Raw genomic sequence first — 15662 nt, forward strand, 5'->3', positions numbered from 1 at the left:
ATGGTTTAATTCTGTTAGCTTAATGAACATATCAGAAATAAGTTTCACACAATGCTTCTGTGTAGTTTTTATTTGAAGATATTATGTTTCCCAATAGAGGCCTCTTAGCGCTCAGAATGTCCAATTGCAGTTTCTACAGAAAGAGTGTTTCAGAAAGGCTCAATCAAAAGTAAGGTTCAACTCTGTTAGTTGAATGCACAGAACAGAAAGAAGTTTCATACAATGCTTCTGTGTAGTTTATATTTGAACATATTCTTTTTTCCACTATTACCCACTTAGCGCTACGAATGTCCAGTTGCATTTTCTACAGACAGAGTGTTTCAAAACTGCTCAATCAAAATTATGGTTTAACTCTGTTAGCTGAATGCTCAGTTCAGAAAGAAGTTTCACAGAATGCTTCTGTGTAGTTTATATTTGAATATATTCCTTTTTCCACTACTACTCTCTTAGCGCTCCAAATGTCCAGTTGCATTTTCTACAGAAAGAGTGTTCAGATCTGCTCAATCAAAAGTATGGTTTAACTCTGTTAGCTGAATGCACAGATCAGAAAGTAGTTTCACACAATGATTCTTTGTAGTTTACATTTGGAGACATTCCTTTTTCCACTATTACCCTCTTAGCGCTCCGAATCTCCACTTGCATTTTCTACATAAAGAGTGTTTCAGAACGGCTCAATCAAACCTAAGGTTCAACTCTTTTAGTTAAACAAACAGAACAGAAAGAAGTTTCACACAATTCTTCTGTGTAGTTTTTATTTGTAGACATTCTTTTTCCCAATATAGGCCTCTTAGCTCTCAGAATGTCCAATTGCAGGTTCTACAGAAAGAGTGTTTCAGAACGGCTCAATCAAAAGTAAGGTTCAACTCTGTTAGTTGAATTCACAGAACAGAAAGAAGTTTCATACAATGCTTCTGTGTAGTTTATATTTGAACATATTCTTTTTTCCACTATTACCCACTTAGCGCTACGAATGTCCAGTTGCATTTTCTACAGACAGAGTGTTTCAAAACTGCTCAATCAAAAGTATGGTTTAACTCTGTTAGCTGAATGCTCAGATCAGAAAGTAGTTTCACAGAATGCTTCTGTGTAGTTTATATTTGAATATATTCCTTTTTCCACTACTACTCTCTTAGCGCTCCAAATGTCCAGTTGCATTTTCTACAGAAAGAGTGTTCAGATCTGCTCAATCAAAAGTATGGTTTAACACTGTTAGCTGAATGCACAGATCAGAAAGAAGTTTCACAGAATGATTCTGTGTAGTTTATATTTGGAGACATTCCTTTTTCCACTATTACCCTCTTAGCGCTTCGAATCTCCACTTGCATTTTCTACAGAAAGAGTGTTTCAGAACGGCTCAATCAAAACTAAGGTTCAACTCTTTTAGTTGAACAAACAGAACAGAAAGACGTTTCACACAATTCTTCTGTGTAGTTTTTATTTGTAGACATTCTTTTTCCCAATATAGGCCTCTTAGCGCTCAGAATGTCCAATTGCAGTTTCTACAGAAAGAGTGTTTCAGAACGGCTCAATCAAAAGTAAGGTTCAACTCTGTTAGTTGAATGCACAGAACAGAAAGATGTTTCATACAATGCTTCTGTGTAGTTTATATTTGAACATATTCTCTTTTCCACTATTACCCACTTAGCGCTACGAATGTCGAGTTGCATTTTCTACAGACAGAGTTTTTCAAAACTGCTCAATCAAAAGTATGGTTTAACTCTGTTAGCTGTATGCTCAGTTCAGAAAGAAGTTTCACAGAATGCTTCTGTGTAGTTTATATTTGAATATATTCCTTTTTCCACTACTACGCTCTTAGCGCTCCAAAGGTCCAGTTGCATTTTCAACAGAAAGAGTGTTCAGATCTGCTCAATCAAAAGTATGGTTTAACTCTGTTAGCTGAATGCACAGATCAGAAAGAAGTTTCACCGAATGATTCTGTGTAGTTTATATTTGAAGACATTCCTTTTTCCACTATTACCCTCTTAGCGCTCCGAATCTCCACTTGCATTTCCTACGAAAAGAGTGTTTCATAACTGCTCAATCAAAAATATGTTTTATCTCTGTTAACTGAATTTACAGATCAGAAATAAGTTTCACAGAATGCATCTGTGTAGTTTTTATTTGAAGATATTCTTTTTCCCAATGTAGGCCTCTTAGCGCTTAGCATGTCCAATTGCAGTTTCTACAGAAAGAGCGTTTCAGAACGGCTCAATCAAAAGTAAGGTTCAACTCTGTTAGTTGAATGCACAGAACAGAAAGAATTTTCACAGAATGCTACTGTGTAGTTTATATTTGAATATATTCCTTTTTCCACTATTACCCTCTTAGCGCTCCGAATGTCCACTTGCATTTTCTACAGAAAGAGTGTTCAGAACTGTGCAATCAAAAGTATGGTTTAACTCTGTTAGCTTAATGAACATATCAGAAATAAGTTTCACACAATGCTTCTGTGTAGTTTTTATTTGAAGATATTATTTTTCCCAATAGAGGCCTCTTCGCGCTCAGAATGTCCAATTGCAGTTTCTACAGAAAGAGTGTTTCAGAAAGGCTCAATCAAAAGTAAGGTTCAACTCTGTTAGTTGAATGCACAGAACAGAAAGAAGTTTCATACAATGCTTCTGTGTAGTTTATATTTGAACATATTCTTTTTTCCACTATTACCCACTTAGCGCTACGAATGTCCAGTTGCATTTTCTACAGACAGAGTGTTTCAAAACTGCTCAATCAAAAGTATGGTTTAACTCTGTTAGCTGAATGCTCAGATCAGAAAGAAGTTTCACAGAATGCTTCTGTGTAGTTGATATTTGAATATATTCCTTTTTCCACTACTACTCTCTTAGCGCTCCAAATGTCCAGTTGCATTTTCTACAGAAAGAGTGTTCATATCTGCTCAATCAAAAGTATGGTTTAACTCTGTTAGCAGAATGCAAAAATCAGAAAGAAGTTTCACAGAATGATTCTGTGTAGTTTATATTTGGAGACATTCCTTTTTCCACTATTACCCTCTTAGCGCTCCGAATCTCCACTTGCATTTTCTACAGAAAGAGTGTTTCAGAACGGCTCAATCAAAACTAAGGATCAACTCTTTTAGTTGAACAAACAGAACAGAAAGGAGTTTCACACAATTCTTCTGTGTAGTTTTTATTTGTAGACATTCTTTTTCCCAATATAGGCCTCTTAGCGCTCAGAATGTCCAATTGCAGTTTCTACAGAAAGAGTGTTTCAGAACGACTCAATCAAAAGTAAGGTTCAACTCTGTTAGTTGAATGCACAGAACAGAAAGAAGTTTCATACAATGCTTCTGTGTAGTTTATATTTGAACATATTCTTTTTTCCACTATTACCCACTTAGCGCTACGAATGTCCAGTTGCATTTTCTACAGACAGAGTGTTTCAAATCTGCTCAATCAAAAGTATGGTTTAACTCTGTTAGCTGTATGCTCAGATCAGAAAGAAGTTTCACAGAATGCTTCTGTGTAGTTTATATTTGAATATATTCCTTTTTCCACTACTACGCTCTTAGCGCTCCAAATGTCCAGTTGCATTTTCAACAGAAAGAGTGTTCAGATCTGCTCAATCAAAAGTATGGTTTAACTCTGTTAGCTGAATGCACAGATCAGAAAGAAGTTTCACCGAATGATTCTGTGTAGTTTATATTTGAAGACATTCCTTTTTCCACTATTACCCTCTTAGCGCTCCGAATCTCCACTTGCATTTCCTACGAAAAGAGTGTTTCATAACTGCTCAATCAAAAATATGTTTTATCTCTGTTAACTGAATTTACAGATCAGAAATAAGTTTCACAGAATGCATCTGTGTAGTTTTTATTTGAAGATATTCTTTTTCCCAATGTAGGCCTCTTAGCGCTTAGTATGTCCAATTGCAGTTTCTACAGAAAGAGCGTTTCAGAACGGCTCAATCAAAAGTAAGGTTCAACTCTGTTAGTTGAATGCACAGAAAAGAAAGTATTTTCACAGAATGCTACTGTGTAGTTTATATTTGAATATATACCTTTTTCCACTATTACCCTCTTAGCGCTCCGAATGTCCACTTGCATTTTCTACAGAAAGAGTGTTCAGAACTGCGCAATCAAAAGTATGGTTTAACTCTGTTAACTTAATGAACATATCAGAAATAAGTTTCACACAATGCTTCTGTGTAGTTTTTATTTGAAGTTATTATTTTTCCCAATAGAGGCCTCTTAGCGCTCAGAATGTCCAATTGCAGTTTCTACAGAAAGATTGTTTCAGAAAGGCTCAATCAAAAGTAAGGTTCAACTCTGTGAGTTGAATGCACAGAACAGAAAGAAGTTTCATACAATGCTTCTGTGTAGTTTATATTTGAACATATTCTTTTTTCCACTATTACCCACTTAGCGCTACGAATGTCCAGTTGCATTTTCTACAGACAGAGTGTTTCAAAACTGCTCAATCAAAATTATGGTTTAACTCTGTTAGCTGAATGCTCAGATCAGAAAGAAGTTTCACAGAATGCTTCTGTGTAGTTTATATTTGAATATATTCCTTTTTCCACTACTACTCTCTTAGCGCTCCAATTGTCCAGTTGCATTTTCTACAGAAAGAGTGTTCAGATCTGCTCAATCAAAAGTATGGTTTAACACTGTTAGCTGAATGCACAGATCAGAAAGAATTTTCACAGAATGATTCTGTGTAGTTTATATTTGGAGACATTCCTTTTTCCACTATTAACCTCTTAGCGCTCCGAATCTCCACTTGCATTTTCTACAGAAATAGTGTTTCAGAACGGCTCAATCAAAACTAAGGTTCAACTCTTTTAGTTAAACAAACAGAACAGAAAGAAGTTTCACACAATTCTTCTGTGTAGTTTTTATTTGTAGACATTCTTTTTCCCAATATAGGCCTCTTAGCGCTCAGAATGTCCAATTGCAGTTTCTACAGAAAGAGTGTTTCAGAACGGCTCAATCAAAAGTAAGGTTCAACTCTGTTAGTTGAATGCACAGAACAGAAAGAAGTTTCATACAATGCTTCTGTGTAGTTTATATTTGAACATATTCTTTTTTCCACTATTACCCACTTAGCGCTACGAATGTCCAGTTGCATTTTCTACAGACAGAGTGTTTCAAAACTGCTCAATCAAAAGTATGGTTTAACTCTGTTAGCTGAATGCTCAGATCAGAAAGAAGTTTCACAGAATGCTTCTGTGTAGTTTATATTTGAATATATTCCTTTTTCCACTACTACGCTCTTAGCGCTCCAAATGTCCAGTTGCATTTTCTACAGAAAGAGTGTTCAGATCTGCTCAATCAAAAGTATGGTTTAACTCTGTTAGCTGAATGCACAGATCAGAAAGAAGTTTCACAGAATGATTCTGTGTAGTTTATATTTGGAGACATTCCTTTTTCCACTATTACCCTCTTAGCGCTCCGAATCTCCACTTGCATTTTCTACAGAAAGAGTGTTTCAGAACGGCTCAATCAAAACTAAGGTTCAACTCTTTTAGTTGAACAAACAGAACAGAAAGAAATTTCACAGAATGCATCTGTGTAGTTTTTATTTGAAGATATTCTTTTTCCCAATGTAGGCCTCTTAGCGCTTAGCATGTCCAATTGCACTTTCTACAGAAAGAGTGTTTCAGAACGGCTCAATCAAAAGTAAGGTTCAACTCTGTTAGTTGAATGCACAGAACAGAAAGAATTTTCACAGAATGCTACTGTGTAGTTTATATTTGAATATATTCCTTTTTCCATTATTACCCTCTTAGCGCTCCGAATGTCCACTTGCATTTTCTACAGAAAGAGTGTTCAGAACTGCGCAATCAAAAGTATGGTTTAGGCCGGGCGCGGTGGCTCACGCTTGTAATCCCAGCACTTTGGGAGGCCGAGGCGGGCGGATCAAGAGGTCAAGAGATCGAGACCACGGTGAAAACCCGTCTCTACTAAAAATACAAAAAATTAGCCGGGGGCGGTGGCGGGCGTCTGTAGTCCCAGCTACTCGGAGAGGCTGAGGCAGGAGAATGGCGTGAACCCGGGAGGCGGAGCTTGCAGTGAGCCGAGATTGTGCCACTGCACTCCAGCCTGGGCGACAGAGCGAGACTCCGTCTCAGAAAAAAAAAAAAAAAAAAAAAAAAAAAAAAAAAAAAAAATTATGGTTTAACTCTGTTAGCTTAATGAACATATCAGAAATAAGTTTCACACAATGCTTCTGTGTAGTTTTTATTTGAAGATATTATTTTTCCCAATAGAGGCCTCTTAGCGCTCAGAATGTCCAATTGCAGTTTCTACAGAAAGAGTGTTTCAGAAAGGCTCAATCAAAAGTAAGTTTCAACTCTGTTAGTTGAATGCACAGAACAGAAAGAAGTTTCATACAATGCTTCTGTGTAGTTTATATTTGAACATATTCTTTTTTCCACTATTACCCACTTAGCACTACGAATGTCCAGTTGCATTTTCTACAGACAGAGTGTTTCAAAACTGCTCAATCAAAAGTATGGTTTAACTCTGTTAGCTGAATGCTCAGATCAGAAAGAAGTTTCACAGAATGCTTCTGTGTAGTTTATACTTGAATATATTCCTTTTTCCACTACTACTCTCTTAGCGCTCCAAATGTCCAGTTGCATTTTCTACAGAAAGAGTTTTCAGATCTGCTCAATCAAAAGTATGGTTTAACTCTGTTAGCTGAATGCACAGATCAGAAAGAAGTTTCACAGAATGATTCTGTGTAGTTTATATTGGGAGACATTCCTTTTTCCACTATTACCCTCTTAGCGCTCCGAATATCCACTTGCATTTTCTACAGAAAGAGTGTTTCAGAACGGCTCAATCAAAACTAAGGTTCAACTCTTTTAGTTGAACAAACAGAACAGAAAGAAGTTTCACACAATTCTTCTGTGTAGTTTTTATATGTAGACATTCTTTTTCCCAATATAGGCCTCTTAGCGCTCAGAATGTCCAATTGCAGTTTCTACAGAAAGAGTGTTTCAGAACGGCTCAATCAAAAGTAAGGTTCAACTCTGTTAGTTGAGTGCACAGAACAGAAAGAAGTTTCACACAATGCTTCTGTGTAGTTTATATTTGAACATATTCTTTTTTCCACTATTACCCACTTAGCGCTACGAATGTCCAGTTGCATTTTCTACAGACAGAGTGTTTCAAAACTGCTCAATCAAAAGTATGGTTTAACTCTGTTAGCTGAATGCTCAGATCAGAAAGAAGTTTCACAGAATTCTTCTGTGTAGTTTATATTTGAATATATTCCTTTTTCCACTACTACGCTCTTACCGCTCCAAATGTCCAGTTGCATTTTCAACAGAAAGAGTGTTCAGATCTGCTCAATCAAAAGTATGGTTTAACTCTGTTAGCTGAATGCACAGATCAGAAAGAAGTTTCACCGAATGATTCTGTGTAGTTTATATTTGAAGACATTCCTTTTTCCACTATTACCCTCTTAGCGCTCCGAATCTCCACTTGCATTTTCTACAAAAAGTGTGTTTCATAACTGCTCAATCAAAAATATGTTTTATCTCTGTTAACTGAATTTACAGATCAGAAATAAGTTTCACAGAGTGCATCTGTGTAGTTTTTATTTGAAGATATTCTTTTTCCCAATGTAGGCCTCTTAGCGCTTAGCATGTCCAATTGCAGTTTCTACAGAAAGAGTGTTTCAGAACGGCTCAATCAAAAGTAAGGTTCAACTCTGTTAGTTGAATGCACAGAACAGAAAGAATTTTCACAGAATGCTACTGTGTAGTTTATATTTGAATATATTCCTTTTTCCACTATTACCCTCTTAGCGCTCCGAATGTCCACTTGCATTTTCTACAGAAAGAGTGTTCAGAACTGCGCAATCAAAAGTATGGTTTAACTCTGTTAGCTTAATGAACATATCAGAAATAAGTTTCACACAATGCTTCTGTGTAGTTTTTATTTGAAGATATTATTTTTCCCAATAGTGGCCTCTTAGCGCTCAGAATGTCCAATTGCAGTTTCTACAGAAAGAGTGTTTCAGAAAGGCTCAATCAAAAGTAAGGTTCAACTCTGTTAGTTGAATGCACAGAACAGAAAGAAGTTTCATACAATGCTTCTGTGTAGTTTATATTTGAACATATTCTTTTTTCCACTATAACCCACTTAGCGCTACGAATGTCCAGTTGCATTTTCTACAGACAGAGTGTTTCAAAACTGCTCAATCAAAAGTATGGTTTAACTCTGTTAGCTGAATGCTCAGATCAGAAAGAAGTTTCACAGAATGCTTCTGTGTAGTTTATATTTGAATATATTCCTTTTTCCACTACTACTCTCTTAGCGCTCCAAATGTCCAGTTGCATTTTCTACAGAAAGAGTGTTCAGATCTGCTCAATCAAAAGTATGGTTTAACTCTGTTAGCTGAATGCACAGATCAGAAAGAAGTTTCACAGAATGATTCTGTGTAGTTTATATTTGGAGACATTCCTTTTTCCACTATTACCCTCTTAGCGCTCCGAATCTCCACTTGCATTTTCTACAGAAAGAGTGTTTCAGAACGGCTCAATCAAAACTAAGGTTCAACTCTTTTATTTGAACAAACAGAACAGAAAGAAGTTTCACACAATTCTTCTGTGTAGTTTTTATTTGTAGACATTCTTTTTCCCAATATAGGCCTCTTAGCGCTCAGAATGTCCAATTGCAGTTTCTACAGAAAGAGTGTTTCAGAACGGCTCAATCAAAAGTAAGTTTCAACTCTGTTAGTTGAATGCACAGAACAGAAAGAAGTTTCATACAATGCTTCTGTGTAGTTTATATTTGAACATATTCTTTTTTCCACTATTACCCACTTAGCGCTACGAATGTCCAGTTGCATTTTCTACAGACAGAGTGTTTCAAAACTGCTCAATCAAAAGTATGGTTTAACTCTGTTAGCTGAATGCTCAGATCAGAAAGGAGTTTCACAGAATGCTTCTGTGTAGTTTATATTTGAATATATTCCTTTTTCCACTACTACGCTCTTAGCGCTCCAAATGTCCAGTTGCATTTTCAACAGAAAGAGTGTTCAGATCTGCTCAATCAAAAGTATGGTTTAACTCTGTTAGCTGAATGCACAGATCAGAAAGAAGTTTCACCAAATGATTCTGTGTAGTTTATATTTGAAGACATTCCTTTTTCCACTATTACCCACTTAGCGCTCCGAATCTCCACTTGCATTTTCTACAAAAAGAGTGTTTCATAACTGCTCAATCAAAATATGTTTTATCTCTGTTAACTGAATTTACAGATCAGAAATAAGTTTCACAGAATGCATCTGTGTAGTTTTTATTTGAAGATATTCTTTTTCCCAATGTAGGCCTCTTAGCGCTTAGCATGTCCAATTGCACTTTCTACAGAAAGAGTGTTTCAGAACGGCTCAATCAAAAGTAAGGTTCAACTCTGTTAGTTGAATGCACAGAACAGAAAGAATTTTCACAGAATGCTACTGTGTAGTTTATATTTGAATATATTCCTTTTTCCACTATTACCCTCTTAGCGCTCCGAATGTCCACTTGCAATTTCTACAGAAAGAGTGTTCAGAACTGCGCAATCAAAAGTATGGTTTAACTCTGTTAGCTTAATGAACATATCAGAAATAAGTTTCACACAATGCTTCTGTGTAGTTTTTATTTGAAGATATTATTTTTCCCAATAGAGGCCTCTTAGCGCTCAGAATGTCCAATTGCAGTTTCTACAGAAAGAGTGTTTCAGAAAGGCTCTATCAAAAGTAAGGTTCAACTCTGTTAGTTGAATGCACAGAACAGAAAGAAGTATCATACAATGTTTCTGTGTAGTTTATATTTGAACATATTCTTTTTTCCACTATTACCCACTTAGCGCTACGAATGTCCAGTTGCATTTTCTACAGACAGAGTGTTTCAAAACTGCTCAATCAAAAGTATGGTTTAACTCTGTTAGCTGAATGCTCAGATCAGAAAGAAGTTTCACAGAATGCTTCTGTGTAGTTTATATTTGAATATATTCCTTTTTCCACTACTACTCTCTTAGCGCTCCAAATGTCCAGTTGCATTTTCTACAGAAAGAGTGTTCAGATATGCTCAATCAAAAGTATGGTTTAACACTGTTAGCTGAATGCACAGATCAGAAAGAAGTTTCACAGAATGATTCTGTGTAGTTTATATTTGGAGACATTCCTTTTTCCACTATTACCCTCTTAGCGCTTCGAATCTCCACTTGCATTTTCTACAGAAAGAGTGTTTCAGAACGGCTCAATCAAAACTAAGGTTCAACTCTTTTAGTTGAACAAACAGAACAGAAAGAAGTTTCACACAATTCTTCTGTGTAGTTTTTATTTGTAGACATTCTTTTTCCCAATATAGGCCTCTTAGCGCTCAGAATGTCCAATTGCAGTTTCTACAGAAAGAGTGTTTCAGAACGGCTCAATCAAAAGTAAGGTTCAACTCTGTTAGTTGAATGCACAGAACTGAAAGAATTTTCACAGAATGCTACTGTGTAGTTTATATTTGAATATATTCCTTTTTCCACTATTACCCTCTTAGCGCTCCGAATGTCCACTTGCATTTTCTACAGAAAGAGTGTTCAGAACTGCGCAATCAAAAGTATGGTTTAATTCTGTTAGCTTAATGAACATATCAGAAATAAGTTTCACACAATGCTTCTGTGTAGTTTTTATTTGAAGATATTATGTTTCCCAATAGAGGCCTCTTAGCGCTCAGAATGTCCAATTGCAGTTTCTACAGAAAGAGTGTTTCAGAAAGGCTCAATCAAAAGTAAGGTTCAACTCTGTTAGTTGAATGCACAGAACAGAAAGAAGTTTCATACAATGCTTCTGTGTAGTTTATATTTGAACATATTCTTTTTTCCACTATTACCCACTTAGCGCTACGAATGTCCAGTTGCATTTTCTACAGACAGAGTGTTTCAAAACTGCTCAATCAAAATTATGGTTTAACTCTGTTAGCTGAATGCTCAGTTCAGAAAGAAGTTTCACAGAATGCTTCTGTGTAGTTTATATTTGAATATATTCCTTTTTCCACTACTACTCTCTTAGCGCTCCAAATGTCCAGTTGCATTTTCTACAGAAAGAGTGTTCAGATCTGCTCAATCAAAAGTATGGTTTAACTCTGATAGCTGAATGCACAGATCAGAAAGTAGTTTCACACAATGATTCTTTGTAGTTTATATTTGGAGACATTCCTTTTTCCACTATTACCCTCTTAGCGCTCCGAATCTCCACTTGCATTTTCTACATAAAGAGTGTTTCAGAACGGCTCAATCAAACCTAAGGTTCAACTCTTTTAGTTAAACAAACAGAACAGAAAGAAGTTTCACACAATTCTTCTGTGTAGTTTTTATTTGTAGACATTCTTTTTCCCAATATAGGCCTCTTAGCTCTCAGAATGTCCAATTGCAGGTTCTACAGAAAGAGTGTTTCAGAACGGCTCAATCAAAAGTAAGGTTCAACTCTGTTAGTTGAATTCACAGAACAGAAAGAAGTTTCATACAATGCTTCTGTGTAGTTTATATTTGAACATATTCTTTTTTCCACTATTACCCACTTAGCGCTACGAATGTCCAGTTGCATTTTCTACAGACAGAGTGTTTCAAAACTGCTCAATCAAAAGTATGGTTTAACTCTGTTAGCTGAATGCTCAGATCAGAAAGTAGTTTCACAGAATGCTTCTGTGTAGTTTATATATGAATATATTCCTTTTTCCACTACTACTCTCTTAGCGCTCCAAATGTCCAGTTGCATTTTCTACAGAAAGAGTGTTCAGATCTGCTCAATCAAAAGTATGGTTTAACACTGTTAGCTGAATGCACAGATCAGAAAGAAGTTTCACAGAATGATTCTGTGTAGTTTATATTTGGAGACATTCCTTTTTCCACTATTACCCTCTTAGCGCTTCGAATCTCCACTTGCATTTTCTACAGAAAGAGTGTTTCAGAACGGCTCAATCAAAACTAAGGTTCGACTCTTTTAGTTGAACAAACAGAACAGAAAGAAGTTTCACACAATTCTTCTGTGTAGTTTTTATTTGTAGACATTCTTTTTCCCAATATAGGCCTCTTAGCGCTCAGAATGTCCAATTGCAGTTTCTACAGAAAGAGTGTTTCAGAACGGCTCAATCAAAAGTAAGGTTCAACTCTGTTAGTTGAATGCACAGAACAGAAAGATGTTTCATACAATGCTTCTGTGTAGTTTATATTTGAACATATTCTCTTTTCCACTATTACCCACTTAGCGCTACGAATGTCGAGTTGCATTTTCTACAGACAGAGTGTTTCAAAACTGCTCAATCAAAAGTATGGTTTAACTCTGTTAGCTGTATGCTCAGTTCAGAAAGAAGTTTCACAGAATGCTTCTGTGTAGTTTATATTTGAATATATTCCTTTTTCCACTACTACGCTCTTAGCGCTCCAAAGGTCCAGTTGCATTTTCAACAGAAAGAGTGTTCAGATCTGCTCAATCCAAAGTATGGTTTAACTCTGTTAGCTGAATGCACAGATCAGAAAGAAGTTTCACCGAATGATTCTGTGTAGTTTATATTTGAAGACATTCCTTTTTCCACTATTACCCTCTTAGCGCTCCGAATCTCCACTTGCATTTTCTACAAAAAGAGTGTTTCATAACTGCTCAATCAAAAATATGTTTTATCTCTGTTAACTGAATTTATAGATCAGAAATAAGTTTCACAGAATGCATCTGTGTAGTTTTTATTTGAAGATATTCTTTTTCCCAATGTAGGCCTCTTAGCGCTTAGCATGTCCAATTGCAGTTTCTACAGAAAGACTGTTTCAGAACGGCTCAATCAAAAGTAAGGTTCAACTCTGTTAGTTGAATGCACAGAACTGAAAGAATTTTCACAGAATGCTACTGTGTAGTTTATATTTGAATATATTCCTTTTTCCACTATTACCCTCTTAGCGCTCCGAATGTCCACTTGCATTTTCTACAGAAAGAGTGTTCAGAACTGCGCAATCAAAAGTATGGTTTAACTCTGTTAGCTTAATGAACATATCAGAAATAAGTTTCACACAATGCTTCTGTGTAGTTTTTATTTGAAGATATTATTTTTCCCAATAGAGGCCTCTTCGCGCTCAGAATGTCCAATTGCAGTTTCTACAGAAAGAGTGTTTCAGAAAGGCTCAATCAAAAGTAAGGTTCAACTCTGTTAGTTGAATGCACAGAACAGAAAGAAGTTTCATACAATGCTTCTGTGTAGTTTATATTTGAACATATTCTTTTTTCCACTATTACCCACTTAGCGCTACGAATGTCCAGTTGCATTTTCTACAGGCAGAGTGTTTCAAAACTGCTCAATCAAAAGTATGGTTTAACTCTGTTAGCTGAATGCTCAGATCAGAAAGAAGTTTCACAGAATGCTTCTGTGTAGTTGATATTTGAATATATTCCTTTTTCCACTACTACTCTCTTAGCGCTCCAAATGTCCAGTTGCATTTTCTACAGAAAGAGTGTTCAGATCTGCTCAATCAAAAGTATGGTTTAACTCTGTTAGCAGAATGCACAAATCAGAAAGAAGTTTCACAGAATGATTCTGTGTAGTTTATATTTGGAGACATTCCTTTTTCCACTATTACCCTCTTAGCGCTCCGAATCTCCACTTGCATTTTCCACAGAAAGAGTGTTTCAGAACGGCTCAATCAAAACTAAGGATCAACTCTTTTAGTTGAACAAACAGAACAGAAAGGAGTTTCACACAATTCTTCTGTGTAGTTTTTATTTGTAGACATTCTTTTTCCCAATATAGGCCTCTTAGCGCTCAGAATGTCCAATTGCAGTTTCTACAGACAGAGTGTTTCAGAACGACTCAATCAAAAGTATGGTTTAACTCTGTTAGCTGAATGCTCAGATCAGAAAGTAGTTTCACAGAATGCTTCTGTGTAGTTTATATTTGAATATATTCCTTTTTCCACTACTATGCTCTTAGCGCTCCAAATGTCCAGTTGCATTTTCTACAGAAAGAGTGTTCAGATCTGCTCAATCAAAAGTATATTTTAACTCTGTTAGCTGAATGCACAGATCAGAAAGAAGTTTCACCGAATGATTCTGTGTAGTTTATATTTGAAGACATTCCTTTTTCCACTATTACCCTCTTAGCGCTCCGAATCTCCACTTGCATTTTCTACAAAAAGAGTGTTTCATAACTGCTCAATCAAAAATATGTTTTATCTCTGTTAACTGAAATTACAGATCAGAAATAATTTTCACAGAATGCATCTGTGTAGTTTTTATTTGAAGATATTCTTTTTCCCAATATAGGCCTCTTAGCGCTTAGCATGTCCAATTGCAGTTTCTACAGAAAGAGTGTTTCAGAACGGCTCAATCAAAAGTAAGTTTCAACTCTGTTAGTTGAATGCACAGAACAGAAAGAATTTTCACAGAATGCTACTGTGTAGTTTATATTTGAATATATTCCTTTTTCCACTATTACCCTCTTAGCGCTCCGAATGTCCACTTGCAATTTCTACAGAAAGAGTGTTCAGAACTGCGCAATCAAAAGTATGGTTTAACTCTGTTAGCTTAATGAACATATCAGAAATAAGTTTCACACAATGCTTCTGTGTAGTTTTTATTTGAAGATATTTTTTTTCCCAATAGAGGCCTTTTAGCGCTCAGAATGTCCAATTGCAGTTTCTACAGAAAGAGTGTTTCAGAAAGGCTCAATCAAAAGTAAGGTTCAACTCTGTTAGTTGAATGCACAGAACAGAAAGGAGTTTCATACAATGCTTCTGTGTAGTTTATATTTGAACATATTCTTTTTTCCACTATTACCCACTTAGCGCTACGAATGTCCAGTTGCATTTTCTACAGACAGAGTGTTTCAAAACTGCTCAATCAAAAGTATGGTTTAACTCTGTTAGCTGAATGCTCAGATCAGAAAGAAGTTTCACAGAATGCTTCTGTGTAGTTTATATTTGAATATATTCCTTTTTCCACTACTACTCCGTTAGCGCTCCAAATGTCCAGTTGCATTTTCTACAGAAAGAGTGTTCAGATCTGCTCAATCAAAAGTATGGTTTAACTCTGTTAGCTGAATGCACAGATCAGAAAGAAGTTTCACAGAATGATTCTGTGTAGTTTTTATTTGGAGACATTCCTTTTTCCACTATTACCCTCTTAGCGCTCCGAATCTCCACTTGCATTTTCTACAGAAAGAGTGTTTCAGAACGGCTCAATCAAAACTAAGGTTCAACTCTTTTAGTTGAACAAACAGAACAGAAAGAAGTTTCACACAATTCTTCTGTGTAGTTTTTATTTGTAGACATTCTTTTTCCCAATATAGGCCTCTTAGCGCTCAGAATGTCCAATTGCAGTTTCTACAGAAAGAGTGTTTCAGAACGGCTCAATCAAAAGTAAGGTTCAACTCTGTTAGTTGAATGCACAGAACAGAAAGAAGTTTCATACAATGATTCTGTGTAGTTTATATTTGAACATATTCTTTTTTCCACTATTACCCACTTAGCGCTACGAATATCCAGTTGCATTTTCTACGGACAGAGTGTTTCAAAACTGCTCAATCAAAAGTATGGTTTAACTCTGTTAGCTGTATGCTCAGATCAGAAAGAAGTTTCACAGAATGCTTCTGTGTAGTTTATATTTGAATATATTCCTTTTTCCACTACTACTCTCTTAGCGCTCCAAATGTCCAGTTGCATTATCTACAGAAAGAGTGTT

This window comes from Symphalangus syndactylus, chromosome 23 (genome assembly GCF_028878055.3).
Source record: "Symphalangus syndactylus isolate Jambi chromosome 23, NHGRI_mSymSyn1-v2.1_pri, whole genome shotgun sequence".
NCBI classification, from domain to species: Eukaryota; Metazoa; Chordata; class Mammalia; order Primates; family Hylobatidae; genus Symphalangus; species Symphalangus syndactylus.